This window comes from Passer domesticus, chromosome 1, assembly GCF_036417665.1.
Source record: "Passer domesticus isolate bPasDom1 chromosome 1, bPasDom1.hap1, whole genome shotgun sequence".
Lineage (NCBI taxonomy): Eukaryota > Metazoa > Chordata > Aves > Passeriformes > Passeridae > Passer > Passer domesticus.
In genome coordinates, this window is record NC_087474.1 from 21,167,264 (window position 1) to 21,187,787 (window position 20,524).

Below are 20,524 nucleotides of genomic sequence, written 5' to 3' on the forward strand. Positions count from 1 at the left end.
TGGTCACAGCCAGAACCAGGGGCAGCCTCATTTTCTAAAATTTTGTCTCTTTGACAAAAGTCTGTGGATGTGACTTCTTGGCACACCTAGGAGTCTCAAAACAATATTTATAAGGAAAATTATCTCAATTTTTTCTGGAAAGAAAAAAAAAGAATTCCTTTCTTCTAGGAGCAAACTTTAAAGGCACGTATAATAGCAAGGTAGAAAAAACCCTCTAAAATGTGAAATCTGTGACTGGTTCTGGTGATCTATTAGAATGGGCTACTTACATGTTTTAAGAAATTTCAGTAGGTATTTCAATGGATCAGGTCTTGGCTGTGTGTGATTCCTTCCTATGCCATTATATTCCTCCCTGTTATTCTTTTATACAATGTAGATTACCAATAAATCACTGCATTTTCAGTGCCTGGGATTTCATGTGTGTGGAAATGTCAGATTCATAAAACACTGTGATAAACTTGCTTTCATAGATCAATCACAAAAGAGTTTCATTAATCTCACAGCGTTAAAGGAAGGCAACAGCTTAAGATCCAGAATAATGAAAAACAAATTGAAAATGTTTGTATGAAAAGTGATTAAAAGTCACCAATATTTCTTCAAAACACTCCAAATAGATTTTTAGAAACCTGAGAAGTCCATAATTTCTTTCTATTTTTTAAAGCCTCATCTAGAAAGCATCTAGTTCTGTCTGCAGTAGCACTCTTCATTTGTCAGAGGAGTCTGGGATAGTTGTTGGCAGAGCTGAAAAAGGAGTTCAGGAAGAAAGTAGTTGGTGTTATCTAGATTGTCATGGAGTAACCTGCTGAAGTTTACTGCTGAAGTAAAAATATTTCATTCTCTATTTGTACCACTCGCAAAGGGAAGGATGTACAGATTGGTACACAGCTCTGTGTAACTCCCCAGCACTGAAAATTCACCATCAGAGACAAGGTTGTGCTTGGTGATCTGCCAAGCTGTGTGAGCTTCTAGCCTGTATCTGGGATCATCTCAGGCTGCTTTTCCTTTTTACCAGCTCCTGTTGGCTCTGTGAGAGCAGAGGAACCTCGCTGGTGCTGGCCTTTCTGTGAGCCCATGGGGCTGCAGATGAGGTGTAGATGCTTTGTGATATCTGATGTTAAAGTTGCTTTTCTCAGCTTTGCTGGGGGCTTTCCCCCACCTAGCATCCTCAGGGCATTTGGATGAGTACCAATACCTCATTGTAAGCTGTATCCTAGGCAGAGCTGTCTCAGGGACCACAGAAAAACTGGAAAACTTCCCCCGTGGTGATCCAGTGAAGACTTCTCAGGAGGTGTGGCCCTTGGGCTGAGGAGATCATTGCAGGAGTGAGAAAGTGTGTACATAATCCTATGCCTGTGTGCATAGTCAGTTGCTCTCCATGCTGCATCCATCCTGCTCTGGGTGAGTGTCTGAATTTGGCCCTGTAAAAGTCTCTTTCTAGACAACATATTTAATTTAGACAAATGCATTGTGATAATTTTTGCAGCTGTACAGGTAAAACCTGATAATATAAATTTGTAGTCAAAATGTTGCAAGTTGTTCACTCTGCAGGATGTACCAGATGCCACAGTCCTGCCTTAGGAAGAGGCAGACTCACTGACCTGATGTTCTGGCTCTGTTACATCTGACTTACATGGTTCTATTTTATTGCACTGAGGGGGGTAGGTTAGGGTCAGATTGTTATCTTGGCCGTGTCATCTACCTTCACTTACACAAAAGTAAGCAGGCCCAAGAAATTTTCTGCTGATATTATTATTCTATATTTCAAACCATTCCACTGTAAGCTGCTCTGAATGTAGCAGTGACCCCTTTACTACTTTCACAATGAAAGATTTCTCAAGCCATAGGTTTTTTCTTTCTTTTTTTTTTAAGGTACAGGGCTGAAATGAAATTCCCTAAGCAGAGCCAGGGTCTTCTGTTCTCCTTTGCACTATTTTCCATTTGGGGCACAAAATAAAAAGTGTATCTTGGCTGTGTATAATTAATGTCATGGAACTGTGATCCTGGCATGACACGAGCTGTATCACTGAGAGCAGAAGGTAAGAAGAAATCATGATTGCTCAGCAATTTACATGGGAGGATGAAGGGGAAAGGCATTTTAAATTAATGGTTCTAAGGCCTTGATGTTGCCCTGCCACATTTCATAAATCTTTTCTGAGCAATATCTCCTGTGAAAAGGACTTCACAGTCGCTTAGGGAATACCAAACAGGTACCCATTTCAGGAGGAAACTGTTTTTTACATTTGGTTTTAAAATGCAACCCATGGAAAGAAGTAGCATCGTATAGAGTAGCACTTAATGTCTGCTGACTGCAAAGGAGAGTCCTGCTTCTCAAAGCCATTTATCTTCGAAGCAACACCTGTACCCTTTGATAAAAGGTTCTCCCTGCAGGGCTTGAGTGCCACAGCAGAGAGTTATTTGAAGGCTGGTCCTGTGCCAGAAAGGTGGAAATGCCCCTTGCCATCTCAGCCCAGCTGTGAGCTCAGACCCCAACACTACATGCCCCTCACTCAGAACAAGGCTGGCTCTGGGCTCTGCCTTTACAGGGAGTTCTGAAGCTCCGTGTTCCTGTGAAGTTAGTTCCTTCATGCAAACACCACAACCTATCTCAGCCTTCCTTTAAAACAACTGGGGAGCAGATGTGTGTACTTCTAAGGTCTGGGAAATCCCTATGTATGAGGTATATTCAATACTGGGCTTGCATTTGGAGTATTTTAGCAGCAGCATTCTTTGACAGTAGGAAGTGCTTCTCCCTGGCACTCCTCACCCACCCAGCCCCCTGCCCCAAAGCCCTTTTCCCCTGCCCACCCAATGCTTTCTTCATCTTCTACCTAGAGTAGACAGCAGGTAACCTTACATGTTATACATGTTCCTCTCAAAGACTTCAGTGGTGTAGATCAGCCTTTCTTTGAACAGATTACATTAATTGACATGTACAGTAGTTAGTACATTGTGAGAGGATAGATAAGCTGCCTTAATATATTCAGTAGCTGTTTTGTCCCTTATAGTATTGCATCCAATGCAAAAAAAGCTTTTACCTCACATAGCCTGTTCCTGAGTACTAAAAACACTTGAGTGATACCACAAGTGACTCCCTTACAAGAGTTATTTCCCCAAAATAATTCCTTATGCCTCCCTCATGACTGTCATTTGCTACAAAATAATTTCCACTATGATCTGTACAGAGCCACTAATGCATTTTGTGACTAAAAGCAGCCACTGCTTAGCACTGAAATCCTGAAAAGATTGCAGAGGAAAAACAAACAGGAGAAAAAGGGCACCATGTGTCCACAAGCAAAGACACAATGAAGGGGTTGGAATTGGAGGGCAAATTTTCCCCTGAGCTGGCAGGGCTGGCAGCAGCCATGAAGGTCACAGTGCAGGGCCAGGGGCTGCTGTGCCCTGATGGTCACAGCAGCCACTGTTCCTCAGGGACATACATGAGAGTAGCAGTATCGTGCCCAGGGAGGAGAAGGGATACTGAGAAGTTTAATTCATGCTTTCCTGATAAGCCTGGGTGAAAATGCCATGTACCTAACCCTGTACAGCACACCTGGGGGAGAGCACAGCCCTGTCTATAGGTCAGGGCTGCCTCCAGCCATGCCCAGAAATTTCATTTCACCTTCCCACCCTGTTAGCTGAGCAGCTGGTGCAGCAGCTATGGCTCTCCAAATATGTTCAGACACAATGGAAAAATGATTAATTCTCACTTTATTTAATTGCAGATAAATAAAGTATTGGTTGAATAGTGGTCAATTTGCTCAGTGAATGTTTAATGCTTTCTATTTGATTGAATCTCCATATTATTCTCTACCCCCTATTTTTGTTCTTGTCAGGCAGCTTTCAGCAATGGCTAGCAATCCTGCATTTCAGCAGCCTGCATAATAACAGTCTTAAACAGAGTGATCTGTTTCTTGGATAATATACTAATTACAAGTGAAAATTAGGAAGCTTATTTGAAAAATGTGAAGGCCATTAAAATAAAATTAATTCCTAAATAAGAACTGGCTTATACATAAAAAAATACCTTTTCTTTAAAAGTCAGAATTTAGAAAGATACAGAGACTGTGGAAATTTGATATGAGAAGTGTGACTTTTAGAAGCATATGATATCAGCAGGACTAATTGGGGGTGACTGCTTGAGAAGGAATTAATACCTGGAAAAAAATGAAGTGCAAAACTCCTAGTGCAGGGAATCCCAGGAAACCTTTATTTTTGCTTAAGTGCAAGGGACATTTTGAACCTATGTTGTCTCTAGTAATAACTTCAATGACAGTAGCTAAAAATAAGCACTATGCAAACACAGTGGAATTCACCTGTGTGAGAAGGCATTTGAGTGCAGCACGGTCCCTGTAAATTGGGATCCTGCTCTGCTACCAAAATAACTCCCCTCTCTGGTTAGAAAGGCTGTCCCATACTGTAAAAGTCAAATAGATCCAGGTGGCCAGGCACTGCCTCTTCCTGAATCTTAACAAGAATGGTCTTAGCAATAAAGGGTCTACAAGGCTGTATAGTCAGATTTTAAGATCTTTCATTGTGTGTAGGCTTGGAGATCAGTATGAAGTTAAGATTTAAAAAAAAAACCCTTTTTAAAAAAGTTGAAATTGAACATGATTTGGCGATAGTGTAAAAATGGAACAAGAAACATCTTGTGGGAGATACTGTCCAAAATCATAACCATCTAGCTGAGATAAAGTGACTGTGCCAACACATCATATGATGATGGTTTTTAACCATGACAACACTGTGCAAAAGGAAATTTTTGAAAGAATCTCAATGAAGCTTCTGATGAGGCAATATGGAAGTTACTCCAAAACTGGCTTTTGAAGGACAATTCTGAATGAGGATACAGATTGGGCTACTCTAATTCCAGCTTCCTTCTCCCTGTTTAGTACTGCTTCTGCTGTTCTGTATCGCTCTTCTGAAGCCTCTGCAGTCCCCCGGTGCGTCTCTTGGAGCTGTGTCACCTGGAGCTGGTTACACGAGTGCTTGTGACAGTGCAAGTCTAATGAGCAGGGCTCAAAAAGCTGTGTGGCCCCAGCCAAGAAAACATCCTGCCTGTGCACGCTCCTGGCTTTGGACAGGAACTCTGAAACCCCATCAGGGTATACAGCAATCAGCCTGGTGCAGAGGTGAGGGCAAATATTCCTCATAGATACTGGAATGAAATTAAGGCAATTGTTTTAAAAAATGTGACCTCTAGAGGAAGCAACATAATTTTGAGCAATTTTATTCAATGCCTGTGATTTCAAGAAACTTCTGTGGAAAAGATTAAATGGATCTTAAAAATTACTATAAAACATATATAGGGAAATGGGATCTGTCTACATGCACCTTCTTAGTAATTAGGAGTAGGGGGCTTGGTTGTATCTTTAGATCTACCACCATGCTATCTAAAAACATGGTAATAGTTTATTTTTAAAAGGTGTGTTTTTTTATCTTCTGTAAAAGGGAGACAATAATGTTCCTGTCATCTCATATTTAGTTGGTTTTCTTTACTGCCTCAGTAGGAGAAATATTTTTCTTGACTAATTTCTAGGTGTACAAGAACAGAAGCCCTCAGCACTATCACTGTGTTCAAATAATTTATAAAAATAATAGATCAGTTGCTTCCTAACATGCACAAAGTGAGTTAGTATAGTCTAACATGAAAAATAATGCTGAAAGGCAAGTCTGCAAAAAGAGTTGGCTGAATAATTAATACTTAAATTGAATCAGATACATTTTGTTTTTCTCTCCATTGACAGGAAGCCTATATAAGTTGACTATTTCTGCAGATTTGTTCTGTTATTCTATGATTAATTTGCTCTATAGATCTCTTTTGGAGTATTGTCTGTATTGTTTAACTGTGATGGTTGTGTAAGACACATAGTGCTGTTTCTCATTCTTGATAGTGAAGCACTGATGTTAACAACCAGGACTCTGATACTAATGTTTACAGAAAACAAACATAAAATCCCCTTTCTATAAATATTTGAGCATAAAAACTTAGTACTTGCTTTACATGAATATTGATAATAGTAAAATATGGTGTTATGGATTTTCCAAATGTTCATGCAAAGTTAAACAAGGTCAAAAGCAGATTGCTTGAAAATGTGACTGAACATTCATGCTGTTTTTCTTAGTTTCAGAGCTCTGACAAAATTCTAAGTTCTAAGAGATCTTTTTTGTCTTTCCTCACTTTAATGTATGGTTCTTATATGTGAATGCTAGCATGGGTTTACAAATGGTTGACTCCACCTATTAGCACTGATGGTGTAAGGTGTGTGCTAAGGGCACCCAAAACACTACAGCATTAGTTTAGATCCCTTGGAGCTTATTTTAAGGAATGGCATGACATCCCTGATGGCAAACTTGCTGCCCCACGTTCCCAGCACAAGCCTGCAGGCTGGTAAACTTCCCAGTTGGAAGTGGACACGATCCTACAACCTTATTGGTATTTTAAGATAACCACTGGAATACCAGCAATGAGTCACTGGAAAACACATTATGACTGAGTTCACTCTGTCTCTCAGCGGCCCAGGAAGCCCAGATAAGCTGTTTTTAAAATACCTCCATAAACCCAAAATTTTCTAAGTCCCCAAATAGCAAAGCAATTTCAGGAATACAACAAAATAAACAAGGAGAAAAATATGAAAGCAAAACAGTAAGTGTAGGCTGGGTATTCTCTGAAAACACCATGTGTTAATCATAGACTGCAGCAAGGAAAAGGGAACCTGGGAAAAATTCTGAGTAGTGACATTTGGTAATTGCAAATGGTACAGTGAGTACCAATAACCTTCATCATACTGAGAAACCTTAGAAACACTGTCTCTGAGTGATGCTTGAGAAAATGAGAAAAAACACTTTTCCCACAAAATAGAGTGCTTTTCCCTCTTGGTACTCAGCTTCTGCAGGAATAGGCTGATGGTGGAGTAGAAGATGCCTTTGTGAATGTATTTTAGCTCCTGTGTTGCTGATATCGTGGAGCAACGTGGTCCAGCTGGCAGCTTCAGGGCTCTGTCTGATGTGCAGAGCTCTGCAAGTCTCCCTTCTCACCAGGGCACCCGGAGACCAGCACTTCATCTGGTTTAACAGCTGACCCTGCTGCCAGTGCCCTCACCTGCAGATGGTGCTCAGAGCATGATCTGGTGCCTCTGTGGCTGGGTGTGTGCATGTGAGTGGTGCAGGGGACAGAGGAGCTTTTCAGGGGACACACGTGTTCACACATGTCCACCTGGCATCACTAGGGCAGCTACCTCCCCTGTGTCAGTCCAGCCAAAATTGGAGTCTCCTCTCTCTAGAGAGAAAAGTTATAGAACATTTGCTCACAAGCAGGATTTCCCCTTAAATACTTTTCTTAAGGAGAAAAAAAGGTCTCTCTAGGTACTTAGAAAAATGAAATTAACCTGCATTTTTATGTTTTGACTTATGTTATTAGATCAGTGGAGTTTTTGAGAGATTGTTTGTGGAAACAGAAATAGAAGGTGGAGGAGCTGACATTTCAAGGATGTCTTTTGTACACATAAGAAATCAACAGTAAATACATTTTGGATTAATGAATTTACATATTTTTATGAAAATATCGTTCTAATAGAAATACGAGGAGGAGAGCAGCTGTATGGATCCTGTGCTGGGATTCAAAATACAGTTTCTGCTGGTAAAGAGTAGGTGCTTTATCCTGTCAAAACACCTACAGCTTTAGTATCTATGAAATTATTATTCATATCCTGCTCTTAGGTTTGGGGTTTTTGGGGTTTTTTTTTGGTTTGGTTTTGTTGTTGTTGTTGTTGTTTTTTGGTTTTTTGTGTTTTTGCTTTTGGTTTTTTTGGTTGTCGTTGTTGGGGGTTTTTGTTGGTTTTTTTTTTGGTTGGTTGGTTTGGGTTTTTTTTTGCAAAAGCAGTATGTATTTAAATTAGCATTTTATTTTAATGAAATAATTCCCTGTTAATAATGACAGGGTTACCTGCTCCCTTCTCTAGTTACAGAAATTCTTCCACATTCAAGATAGAAGGTTTTCTCATTAATATAAATGCATCAATCTAATTATAAAAGCCTTAGATAAATGGGCAGAACAAATCAATTTAATTCTGCCCTTACATTTGCAAGAACATTTCTGTTCAAATATCTTTGCATTGCAAGTCATATATTTCATAAACTTTTCAAATAAATCCTGCTTATTACTAATTACATTCCCTCTTTCAGTGCCATCAAATTCATTTTCCACTATGACACTGTCACAAATATTTCATTTTGTTGCTAGCACTGAACATCCTTAAGAAGTCATTGTCAGCTTGTTTTTACAGTAACATGTGGCTTATAACAAGATGTCTTCTATTCATTTTTGCCATGTTTAAATATCAAGTTGCTTTTACTTTGCCCTGTGTAAGAAACCACTGAATGTAAGGAGAAGGTTAATGTAATAGAGAAAAATAAATCAATTTAATGTTTCAACTAATAACCTTAATAGTTGGCTAAATCTCATCAATTTTTTCTGTTTGAGGCTAATTTGATAATCGGCCTAACATCAAGAAACAATTACTGGCTTGAAAGCAGCTCTTGTTTTTATGTCTTATTTTAAGACACATCAAATGAAGATTAGAAGTAAGGGAGATGATGTTATAGTTCACAGTAAACTCCTAAGCATTTGAGTCAAGTTCAATATGCTTGAATGGCTTGAGAGGTCAATAAAATGTAAGAGCTAGTACCTGCCCTTATTGCACTGTTTTTTATTAATTACAGTTTATTGGAATTCAGATGATTGTTTAGAGCAAGAATGCTGATGGATCTCTGTGTGAGAGAATTTCTTTGTACTTGTTTGACTGTTTTTCCTACAACCATATCTGCCAGCTCGTGTGTTCTTAAATGGAGACCCAAAGCAAGAAGCTTGTCTAAAATGAGGTATATGGATATCCCATTTTTGGCTTCATCGAGAAGTTTGCCAGTGCTTCCTCCTGATGACCATGGTCACCAGTCCAGGGATGCAGAGAATATTAATTATTTCAGAAATGAACAGATGAGTGTGTAAGAGGTATTGATTTTAACCAGGGACTTGTGTCTCTTCAGACAGACAGGTGACAGTCCAAGTTCCTTGTGCTAGGTGTTCTCTTTAATAATTTTTCAACTTGGTGTTAATTTTCTGCTAAAATGGGTCTTGGGATCTGAATAATGCATAAACAGGAACAGAAACAGAGCTATTTCAGGATCCCCCAAACTGGAGCGCCTTCCCTCTAATGCTAAACATCTAGCTGTGTCTGTGAAGTTAGGCGCATCAAAATGTCCTTGTGCTGTCTTAAATTCCTAAATTCAAAGTAAAATAATTCAAAAATTTTATTCTGAAGTTCAAAGCCTGGCCTCAGTTTGTTGACTACTTGTGTGCTGTGTCCTTGATCCCAGTATTTGGATGGATAGTTTGTACAGCGCTATCCCTAGAACATATGCTTTTACTGGCACTAATGAAGACTGTGGTGTTCTTGCAATAAATTTAACTGATGAGATTTGCCCATACCGTGGGCCCTGATGGGATACAGTCATGAGTACTGAGAGAGCTGGTAGACAGCTTGGTGAGGCCAGTCACAATGAGTGTCTGAGGACTGGCAGAAAGCAAAAGTCACCTCAGACTTCAAAAAGGGGCAAAAAAGGATGACTCATGGAACTATCATCCAGTCAGCCTCACCTCAAACCCCTGAAAAATGAAGGAGTGCCTCATAGAGATAGACCATCTCTATCCACATGGGTGACAAAAAGGTGATCAGAAGTCAGCACAGTACCACTAATGATAAATCATACCTGACCAACCTAATCATCCTCTAAAATGAAACAACTGCCTGGATGGGTGAGGGAAGAGCAGTGGATATTGTTTACCTCAACTTCTTCAGGCTTTTCAGCACTGTCTCTCACAACATCCTTCCATAGGCAAACTCACTGCCCTCCATAGACAAACTCATTGTCTTCCACAGGCAAGCTCAGGAAGGGTGGACTGGGTGAGTTGATGGTGAGGTGGATTGAGAACTGGCTGAATGGCAGATCCCAGAGGGTTGTAATAAGTGGTACAGAGTCTAGTTGGAGGCCTTGTCACTGGTGGTGTCCCCCAAGGTTCAATACTGGGCCCAGAATTGTTTAACTTGCTCATCAGTTACTTGGATGAAGGGCCAGATGCCTGCTCAGCAAGTTCGCTGATGACTCAAAGCTGAGAGGAGCGGCCGATGGCCTGGAGTGCTGTGCAGCCCTTCAGAGGGACCTTGACAGGCCAGAGGGATTGGCAGAGCAGAACTTTTGAAATTCAACAAAGACAAATGCAGGGTCCTGTACGTGAGGAAGAAAAACCCCACACACCAGTACAGGCCAGGAGCTGACCTGCTGGGAGGTAGCTTGAGGGGAAGGACCTGGGGGTCCTGGTGGACAACAAGCTGTCCATGAGCCAGCAGTGCCCTTGCGGCCTTGCAGGCCAATGGTGTCCTGAGGTGCATTAGAAAGGGAATTGCCAGCAGGGCAAGGGAGGTGATCCTGGCCCTCTACTCAGCCCAGGTGAGGCCACATCTGGAGTGCTGTGTCCAGTTTTGGGATCATCAGTACAAGAGAGACCTGAAGGTCCTGGGGTGGGTCCAGCAGAGGAGAAAAAGCTGATTAAGGGACAGGAGCATCTCTCTTACAAGGAAAGGCTGGGGGAACTGAGTGTTCAGCCTTGAGAAGAGACAATAGAGAGGGGACTTCATCCTTGTCTGTCAGTATCTGAAGGAAGAGGACCAAGAGGATGGACCAGGTTTTTCTCAATGTTTCCAAGCAATAGGAGACAGGCAAGCAAGACAGACAGGTGACCAAGCACTGGAACAGATTGTCCAGAGAGGTTGTGGAATCTCCCTTACTGGAGATATTAAAAAATCACCTGAATACAAGCCTGTGCCATGTGGTCTAGGGTGATCCTGCTTGAGCAGGAAGGATGGACCAGATGATCCATTCTGTGATTCTGTGACTTGGGCAAAGTGTTTGACACTGTCCTGAATATCCTTGTCTCTAAATTGGAAAAGGATGTGTGTGATGGAAGGACCACTTGGTGGGTAAGGAGTTCAAAGGGCTGCAGTCAAGAGATCAATGTTCAACTGGAGACCAGTGACAAGTGTTTCCTCAGGGGTTACTACTGGAACCAGTGCTGTTTAACATATTTGTTGGCAGCTTGGACAGTGGGATCTAGCGCACCCTTACCACTTTTGCCAATGACACCAAGCTGTGCAGTGCAGTTGACATGCTTGAGCAAGGGGTGCATCCAGAGGGAATGTGACAGGCTGGAGAAGTGAGTTTCTGGGAATTTCATGAGGTTCAACAAGTACAAGTGCAAGGTGCCACACCTGGGTCGGGTCAATCCCAAACACAAATACAGGCTGAGTGGAGAATAGACTGAGAGCAGCCTTGCAGAGAAGGATTTTGGGGTGTTGGATAAGAAGCTTGGCATGACCCAGCAATGTAAGAGCTTGCAACCCAGAAAACCAACTGTATCCTGGGCTGCATCCAAAGCAGCATGGCCAGCAAGGTGAGAGAGGTGGATCTGCTCTGCTCTGCTCTGCTCTGCTCTGCTCTGCTCTGCTCTGGTGAGATCCCACCTGGAGTGCTGCATCTGGCTCTGGTGTCCCAACATAAGAACATGCTGGACCAAGTCCAGAGGAGAGTCATAAAGATGTTCAGAAGGCTGGAACACCTCTGGTATGAGGTGTGAGGATGAGAGAGTTAGGGATGTTTGGCATGCTTAGAAGATAGCTCTGAGCGATAAGAAGATAGCTCTGAGTGTAAAGCTCTGAGTGTAAAGCTCTGAGTGATCTTACTGCCACTTTTCAGTACCTAAAGGGTCCCCACAAGAATGATGGAGAGGGACTTTTTACCAGGGCCTTTAGGAGCAGGACAGGGGAGAATGTCTTTAGGCAGAAAGAGAGTAGATTTAGATTGACTATTAGGAAGAAATGTTCTACTGTGAGGGTGGTAAGACCCTGGAACAATTTACCCAGAGAAGTTATGGACGCCCCATCCCTTGTAGTGTTCAATGTCAGGTTGGATGGGGCTTTAAGAAACCTAGTCTAGTGGAAAGTGTCCCTGGTCATGGAAGGCAGCTAGGAATAGAGAATTTTTAAAGTCCCTCCTAACCCAAACTCTTCTATGATTCTGTGTTTTAATTTGACATATATAAAGTATGGAACTCCTGGACAAGGACATCACTTTTTTAAACTTGAAGTGTTACATAACTGATGTGATGAGCCACTGACATTTTTTTCAGATTTTGAAAAACATTTTATTCTTACTATGATAACCAAATTTGTAATCAGAGTAGCCTTAAAATCTAAGTCCAGACTATTCAGCCATTAATTAAGACCTTGAAAAAAGAAAAAGTAGTACACCTGTCAATCTTGAAAGCACACACAGAAATAGCATACTAAGTAGAAGAATCAAAATGAAAATCACAATAACACAGGACAAAGACAGAAGCTGACTTGGAGTTGCTGACAGGTATAATGGAATCCTATTGATGTTGATAAATTTTTCCAAAACCAATAAAGTTTTATTTCAGTTCCCAAAGGAAAATGATAGCATCAAGATACTGCTTTAAGAAATATTCTTTGAAAGTTTCTCTGGCATGAGTTAAGCAGCAGATCGCATTGGATGATGAACCTATCTGACCTTAAAATCTCCAATAGGTCAAAAAAAATATATAGTTAAAAATTATTGAGGAAATGTGTAAGAGTATTACTACACAGTTTTACACATTTTTCTTCAATTTAATTTTTAACGGTCTCTATTTCACCTCCATAACTGTCCCTCTAGGAGCATGATTCCAACATTTAGATAATTAAAGTTCTCACCATTTGACCTTAGAAGTGCCTCAAATATGTAGTGGTCTGTAACCCAGTACATCTGCAGAACACCGTGCAGTGCTGCCCTGACAGCATTCAGACTCACGTGGAAGCTGCATTGCATCTGAACTAAACATGCTGTGGGAGTTTTACAGTTGGCTTCATCAGTCCTGTCTCAAGGATTTCTGCACCATCTGTACTACAGGTACTCAAGAAACAAGATTTACCTGTTTCAGCTTTGGTACGGTAGATGTGTGTGACTAAATCAGAAAAAATTTAGAAGTGGTAGAGAATTTGAATATTTCTTTTTTTTTTTTCTTTAGCTATTGCTTTTCTTGTGGTTGTTCATTACCGTTGTTCATGATTTAAAACATCAAGGCCCACAGGCCCATTTGGAAACTCTCAGCTTTAATTCTTGTGCACAGATTTCAAGAGAAATGTTTGAGGGATGGAATCATATAAAAAAACTATAAAAATGAAAACTGTTTTTCCATTCAGGACAGCTCAACAGTTGAGACCTATTTAAAATATTTTTATATAGTCACATATATTCTGAGTTTGGATAAACAGAGAAATCTGGTGCATATGAACAACAACTTTGAAAGCTTAGTAATTATCACCAGAAATCATCATTAAGCCTCCAGATAAACAATAAAATGCCACTTGATTTCACAACACAATAGGAATAATTTCTACTAATTATTCCTGTGATGAATTTTGCTCATTATCTTTTACTAGAAGAAAAAGAAACAGAAAAATCAATATTTCAGCTCACTTTTCTTTTTTTTTTTTTTTTAATCTGAGAACTCTAGTTTTTTACGCGGTTATAAAGGAAAACAGAGGGCAGTCAAGGAGACTAAGAAATATTAAACTTGGAACAAATAGTGATTAGCAATAAATGCAGCTGCCATCACCATGCAAACAACTGCTGATTCAGAGGAAATTTCTGTCCCTTACAGTCTTTCTTTAGAGACTCAATTTTTCCTTTGCCTTAAAACAATCATCTTGATGTCTCTTTTGGATAAATTATCTAGATTAATTTCTGTGTACATTCATCATCCCTTCTTTCTTCCTTTGCTCATATAATGTCTAACTGTAACACTTGTTCCTTCCCAAATTTGCTACGTAGCTTTGCATTTAGTTTTGCCTTTGTCAGTATCACCACTCCATCCCACCCCTGCTGATGTGAGGTCTTTCCTTACCTGTCTGAACACAGCTAGAAAAACAATGAACAGTTTACATACAGGCATCTTAAGCTGGGGAATCACTTTTGTTGCAAACGTTGGTCAAACAGGTTCTCACTTATACTGAAATTCGATTAACTGTGGTGCAAGAGAAGATGTCAGGACTGTGGTCTGCTGCTTTATTGTCTTTAGGGCACCTTTAAGTCAAAACATCTACACCATCTAGAATGTGTTGCAATTAATGAAAAAAAAAAGAATCAGTGCTGTTGAAGACTAGAACTGATCAGAAATTTTCTGCTGGAATGTTTTGCCCTCCAAAGCCCCTGATCTATCAGGAAGAAATGTTCCTATGGAGTGTGACACCTGGGGGAAGCCCAGCTTGGTCACCACTGGGCACCCCTGTTCCAACCTCAACCACTTTGATGCTGCCTAGAACCCTACTTTTAAGCACATAAGGCTCTGAAATTTGGACCCTGAGGTGAAATTAGAGAAAGTCAAAGAATAAGATTATTTTTGATTATTTTGCTTGTCTAAAGAAAGTTGACTTAAAGTTATGTATAGCAGTCTGTAGTTCTTGCAGAAAATAGGCACATCAGAGAATGATTTAAACAGTTGTTTTTTAGGGTACTTTTCCTCAGCAGAAAGGGATCATCCTTTGGGAATGACTGCGCCCTTCTATTCTTTAGAAAGCCTAAATTATATTTCAGTATAAAACTTTTACATGTGACAGTTGGGACAGAAGAATTCTTCTCAAAATGACATTTGAAGACATATATATATATTTATAATTACTGTTACGGTTGGGTACGTATACATATATAAGCACATACAAAAATATATACAGAGACCTTAATTCAAGTTTTGCAAGAGGTTTTTGTCATTGATTTTCCTTTTTTTTTAAAGGATATAGTTTTGAAATCTCAATTTCTTGCAAGTGACAGTTACAGTTTTCATAGAATTCTGTGTAAAACAAATATTTTGCTTTGGAATCTGAAGTCTGCTAACCACAGATGTGAATGAGGTAACATTTTAAGAGAGTTTCAGGGAAAATACAGCATGAAATTCAGAGTATTCCTGCAGATTTGACAGAAAAACAACACTGTTTTTTCAATGTTAAAAAATAGTCTTTTCAAGAGTCATACCTTGCTGATTATATTCAGATACTTTTCATCAAAAGACTGCACATGCATAGAATAAAAACATTTAAATGCAATGCATATTTTTCATTCTCACAGTGTGGCTATGACATTATGAGACAAGATGTACACTAATTTACCATTGCTAGTTGAGCTGTTTCAGTGTGACAATGAGTAATTGACAATAGGATTGGAAACAGATGTAAAGTGGCAGTGCAGTGTCTCCAGTGAGGCTATTACAAAACACTTTCTTAGCTTCCAGTATAGACAGCTCTGGACCATATAATCCATCAATGAAATTGTTAACTAAATTAAATCCTGACTCACTTTAGAAATAAAATTTGATTTATGATATTAAGAATGCCCTTTTAGTGTACTAGCTAAACACCTCACAAACCTCACAGTAGCCTCACTTGCAAATAAGCTGTGAACAGAAAGCTCCTGAGTGAGTTTCCCACACTCATCAAAGAGTTCTGTGACAGAGTGGAGCTGAGCACTTGAGTCTACCTTCACCCCAATGGTCTAACTACAACCTCCTTTGTCTCTACTCCCAGTGGAACAAATATAGCTACATGCAACTTAAATTTATAAAGAAATTTGATATAGAAAAGTGTAGGAGAGATAAAAGAATCAGTAAATTCAAAAGCTGAGGTTGTATCTAGGCTGCATATCTTTATGACAGCAAAGAAAATAACTAGCTGTGAGCAGCTAAAGGACATTCTGCATTTTCAGATATGTATGCTGCTCCAGTTCCTATTCCCAAGGTTGTTTACTATTATGGCACCATGGCTTGTGATATCAAGTCATCTCATATAATGCTACTGACATTTCAGTGCATGTCAAATACATTTTAGGGCTGGATGAAAGCATGGGATTTTTAAAAAACGTATGTCTCAATGTATTCAATTGTATTTGAAACACTGAGCAAGAGCAGCTTTGCAAATGTGTCTTTGCTACCTTTTAAGGAACAGAAGGCTGAATTCCATGATTACACCCAGGCATCTGCAGAGTTTTCTCTACAATTCTGAGCAAAACTGGGAGCAAAATATTTTAAATCATTTATTGATAACTGGACCATTGTAAGCATTTGGTCCTATTACTGGAGCATACAGTATGTTTAATTGTGACATTGGATGCAATGTCTGCCTATTCGCATGGCTATAGCATGTGAAAATATATGGTGAGGTAGGAAAAAGCATGCATATGTCTGGTATTATTGGTTTTGCATTTTTGTGCTTATTTACTTGGTTACAAGTTATGCAATATGTGATGATACATTATGTACCCGTGACCCATAAATCCATCTCCAATTGTTTAAGTTAGGAAGATCAGGTTAATTAAATTAAATTGTATTCTAAGTTACTATCACAGAATCTCTGAAGTAAAAATCTGTGTCAAGAAGAGGATTTTGATTTACCTGAAAATTGATAGCTAAAGAGAATTGAGAACAAAAGCGTTGTCTTTTGTTGTAATGGAAATGGAAAATCTATGTTTTCAATTGTCTGAATCACATCCACTAGCAGTACTCAGAAAAATGTACAGAATGCAGAGTAGCATTAGATCCCAAAGACATGTGTTACATATTTTATTTCAGAACATCAGTTATACTACTGAAGTAGGATATTGAAGCTACCACCTTATCAGAAAATTATGCATAATTTAACATTTTTGGAGAATTTCAACTCAGGCTTCCTAGTTAGTTGTTCAGTGACTAAATTTTTAGATTGCTGCCCTGAGTTTAGTGCCTGATTTCAGTACAGTGCTTTAGGAGACATAACTGCCAAATAATGGGATTTGCAAACTGTGCTGAGCTACTTAAGCTAGCCAGAAGCAGGAACTGCTAGGAACAAAGGTGGGCTTAAGCTGTCCTCCAGTACTTACAACTTTAGTGCCAGTGGGACTCACAAAACTGAAACTCTACTGCATAGGGAGCTATTATTCATTTCTCATAAAATGTAACTGGAGGAGCCAATGGTGATCCTCCCCTAACCTTTTATCCAATAAGTCATGATTAAAGTACTCACCCAGGTTGCAGAAAACGCAGATTCAATTGTCTCCTCTACTAAATAGGATTCAACCGACTCCCCCATGTCCCAAAAGAACATCATAATGGCCACACTGTAGGCTATTCTGTGTAAAGGCTTTCTAAGTCCCATGAAAGCTGTTTCATGCTGTCTGAAATAATTGAAACTAGTGCTACTGCTTTTGCAGATGAAGTGTTCTAAGAATAATAATGGAAGAAAAGCTTGGTGGGGAAAGGTAATATCTCCTATAAGACCATCCAATGTAGCTGCAAGAAAAGGACATGCTCAGGGTCATTTAAGACATTCCCCAGATCTACAGTAGAAATTTAATTTCAAAATAATACATTTAATGAAAAAGATATAAGGCTAAAGAGAGAATTATTATGGCACCTGGAAATGTGGACTTTGTCCCTACTCAGAAAAGTACTTAACAGCCATTTCTTATTCATGGGATGAGGACTTGGCATTTAGATAGCTGAGTTAGATGGCTCTAGCTCCACTGTTGTTCTATCCTTTCACTGTATAAAAATGGATAAAACAGGACATGCAGGTGGAAGCTGAAAGCTATTACTTTTTTTTTACTAGCACAATTATTAAATACTCTTCATCCCTGTCAGCACACATAGCTTTATGTCCTGGTAGCTTGGGAAAGATGTTCTCATCAAAGGCAATATGTCAGGTTTGTCAAAGGTGTTTCAGTGAGTTATTTCAGATTGTCTCACCTTTATTTTATGTGGAACACTGAAATTTCTTTCATGAAATTTCTTTCATGAAATTTCTCTCACCAAGTGGCTTCTTCCAGCAACCACCTGTTTTTCACCAGAGATGTTTGAAAACTGTTTTCCATTCTGGGCTGGGTGCCCTGCCTTTCCAGGTACTCAGCTCCATGGTGGACACCTGCAGGGCTCTGTTTGGGAAGCATCCAGACTGGGCACACATGGAGCCCACCAGTGTGTCTGCAAGGACAGTGGGTGACGCTCACAGCCCTGTCTCCCAGCTCAGTTGTTCTGATGTCAGTTCAAAGTGGCAGCTGATGCCTTCATCTCTCCTTTTTTTCTACATTATTAATTTTCACTGGAAAATTAAAAAAGCTCTCCTGTGAAGTCAGAGACCATGTGTGGTCTCCATGAGGGAATAATTCAGGAGATATTAGCTGAAATTTGGAGGCTACGTTCTTACAGTTTTTCAGAATTGCATGGAGAATGCCAGTTAAACAGTGTCCCACAGCCAGGATAACATCCCAAGGTCTGCAAGTACAGCTGAAATGTTTTCCAGACTGCCAATCCCTCATATGCTGGTAACAACCTTGTCATTATTGCTAAAAAAATTAACATTTTACTCTCCTTTATCTTGAAAAATTGAGTACTGACAGCTGTTGCCCTTAAATTTTTGGGCAACTCATAAAATCAGAGTGAATTCATCAATATTTTTGAAATAGATTTTCTCTAGGATTCTTTTATACTTTAGCCTCACTTTTAACTGGTGAAATTGAGTTATATTTGAATTATACAATTCCTTCCCGACCTGTCCCATTTTTGCTGTCATTGACAGAAACAGTTATATTATACAAAAAACATGGGGTGAGCAGAATAAAATACAGATTGGGACCAAAATCAAAATTACTAATTCACATTCTTGGTTAATTACTACAAAATTTTGGTTAAAAATAAGGTCGTATAGGGAACCTTTGGCTGGAAATTCTAGCTGTAGACCTTTAATAATAACAGAAAGCATAAAATACAATCACATCAAGGCTTAAAAGTAGTTTAAAAAATAGTTAGCTTTGGACATCTCAATTTTATTGTTGCAATAATGTTTATTACACAAATATATGTTATTAATAGTAAGCATTAAAATTAGAATTAAAACTCCATGGATTGGTCAAAAGTCCAGATAATATATGTTTGTACAATGTCCAAGGAAGCAAAGAATTCATTTGTGCTTGGCATTGTGGTGTCATTAGCAAGTCAAGATTTTGCACAGATCCCTGTCACTGCTGCTACAGGGCAGCTGTAAAGGAAGAACCTGTTGGCTGGCACTTAACAGCCTCTAGAGCTGGAAACACTTAGACCACTGGAAGTCTTGTCCCATTCACTTCTCAAAATAATAATACTTCATAACAGGGTGTGATTAGCTGCTTACAGGGATGGCAGAGGCAGAAATATTGCCACTGCTTGTGGAAGTAGTTAGAGCTGAAACATGCACCAAAAATTGAGTTTTTCTGAGGCAGCATCATCCAGTGCAGGCAGCTGCCATCCACACAGCAAAGAGCCTTCTATGAGCTATAACCAAAACTTTTACATGGAAATGAGGAACTTTGAGCTTGAAAACAGAGGTTTTGCATTTTTTTATTTCTTACTTTGATAAAATTTTCAAACAAGTGTTGAAACTAATGCTCTTTGTGCTTCAGAATGTGTATTAGAGAAAAAAATTGCTATGACTCTTCAACTTAATATAGTTTTATTCTATTTGCTATATTAGGAATGTTATATCACATATTTAGAGATGCTTTCACATTGACAGACCACATTGTTCATCTCCATTATAATTTATATTAATTTTTATTTTTCTGGTGCAATTTAAATGCTTTTAACTTTCTGAGATATTTTAACATTAGCAAAGTGTGACAATTAGACCATTATCAAAACAAACAGCTCAATACTTCTGATTATCTATTTCTTGTAGCTCCCACACTGTGAAAACTGATGATACTTTGACCTTTCTATCTGATTTAGAAAAAAACCCCATATTTTTATTTGCAAAATTTTTTCATCTAAAGGAAACTCCATTTATGGATTGGACCCTGTGGTGACTGATACTATGGGGAGGCAGCTAGCCATGACTTAGAAGAAGCAGACACCTCCAGAAAATGTTTCTAAAATACGTTTTTCACACTGTTGTGATAAATCGTCATCCAGAGATGATAATTCTCCTGCACTGATTGGGAAATGTGTTACAGCAATTAGTTCAGACTTTGACAGAACATTTAGTTGTCTGAAGTCTCATCCAAAATGGGCCCAGATTCAGAGATTATTTATTTATTACTACTTCAAGTAAGTTCTAAGTAGCTACAGTCAAAAAACCGTCCATGTGATTGTTTAGATTTGAGTAGATGATGGGAAGGCAGCATTACTTTAATTTACATTATTTTAGAGTTCCCCAGAAGGGTTTCTTTTTAAATTTCCTTTCTATGTTCCTTCTATTGCATTCCTCTTGTAAATTTATATTTTTAAAAAATCTAAAACATTGGTTCCCCTGAATCTGTGTTTGCACCACTTCTGATTTTGTCCTAATGTCTTTAGGCACATAAATCAACTAATTACCTAAATCCAAGCAATTGCCAGTCCTGCAGTAAACACAGAATTAAA

At 39.1% G+C, this 20,524-nt stretch overlaps 1 protein-coding gene across 2 annotated transcripts in view; it reads left to right on the plus strand.

The window, feature by feature from the left end:
* The window catches only part of ZNF804B (zinc finger protein 804B), a 225,169-nt gene that overhangs the window by 109,214 nt on the left and 95,431 nt on the right, over positions 1-20,524 (plus strand). The window lies entirely within an intron of this gene.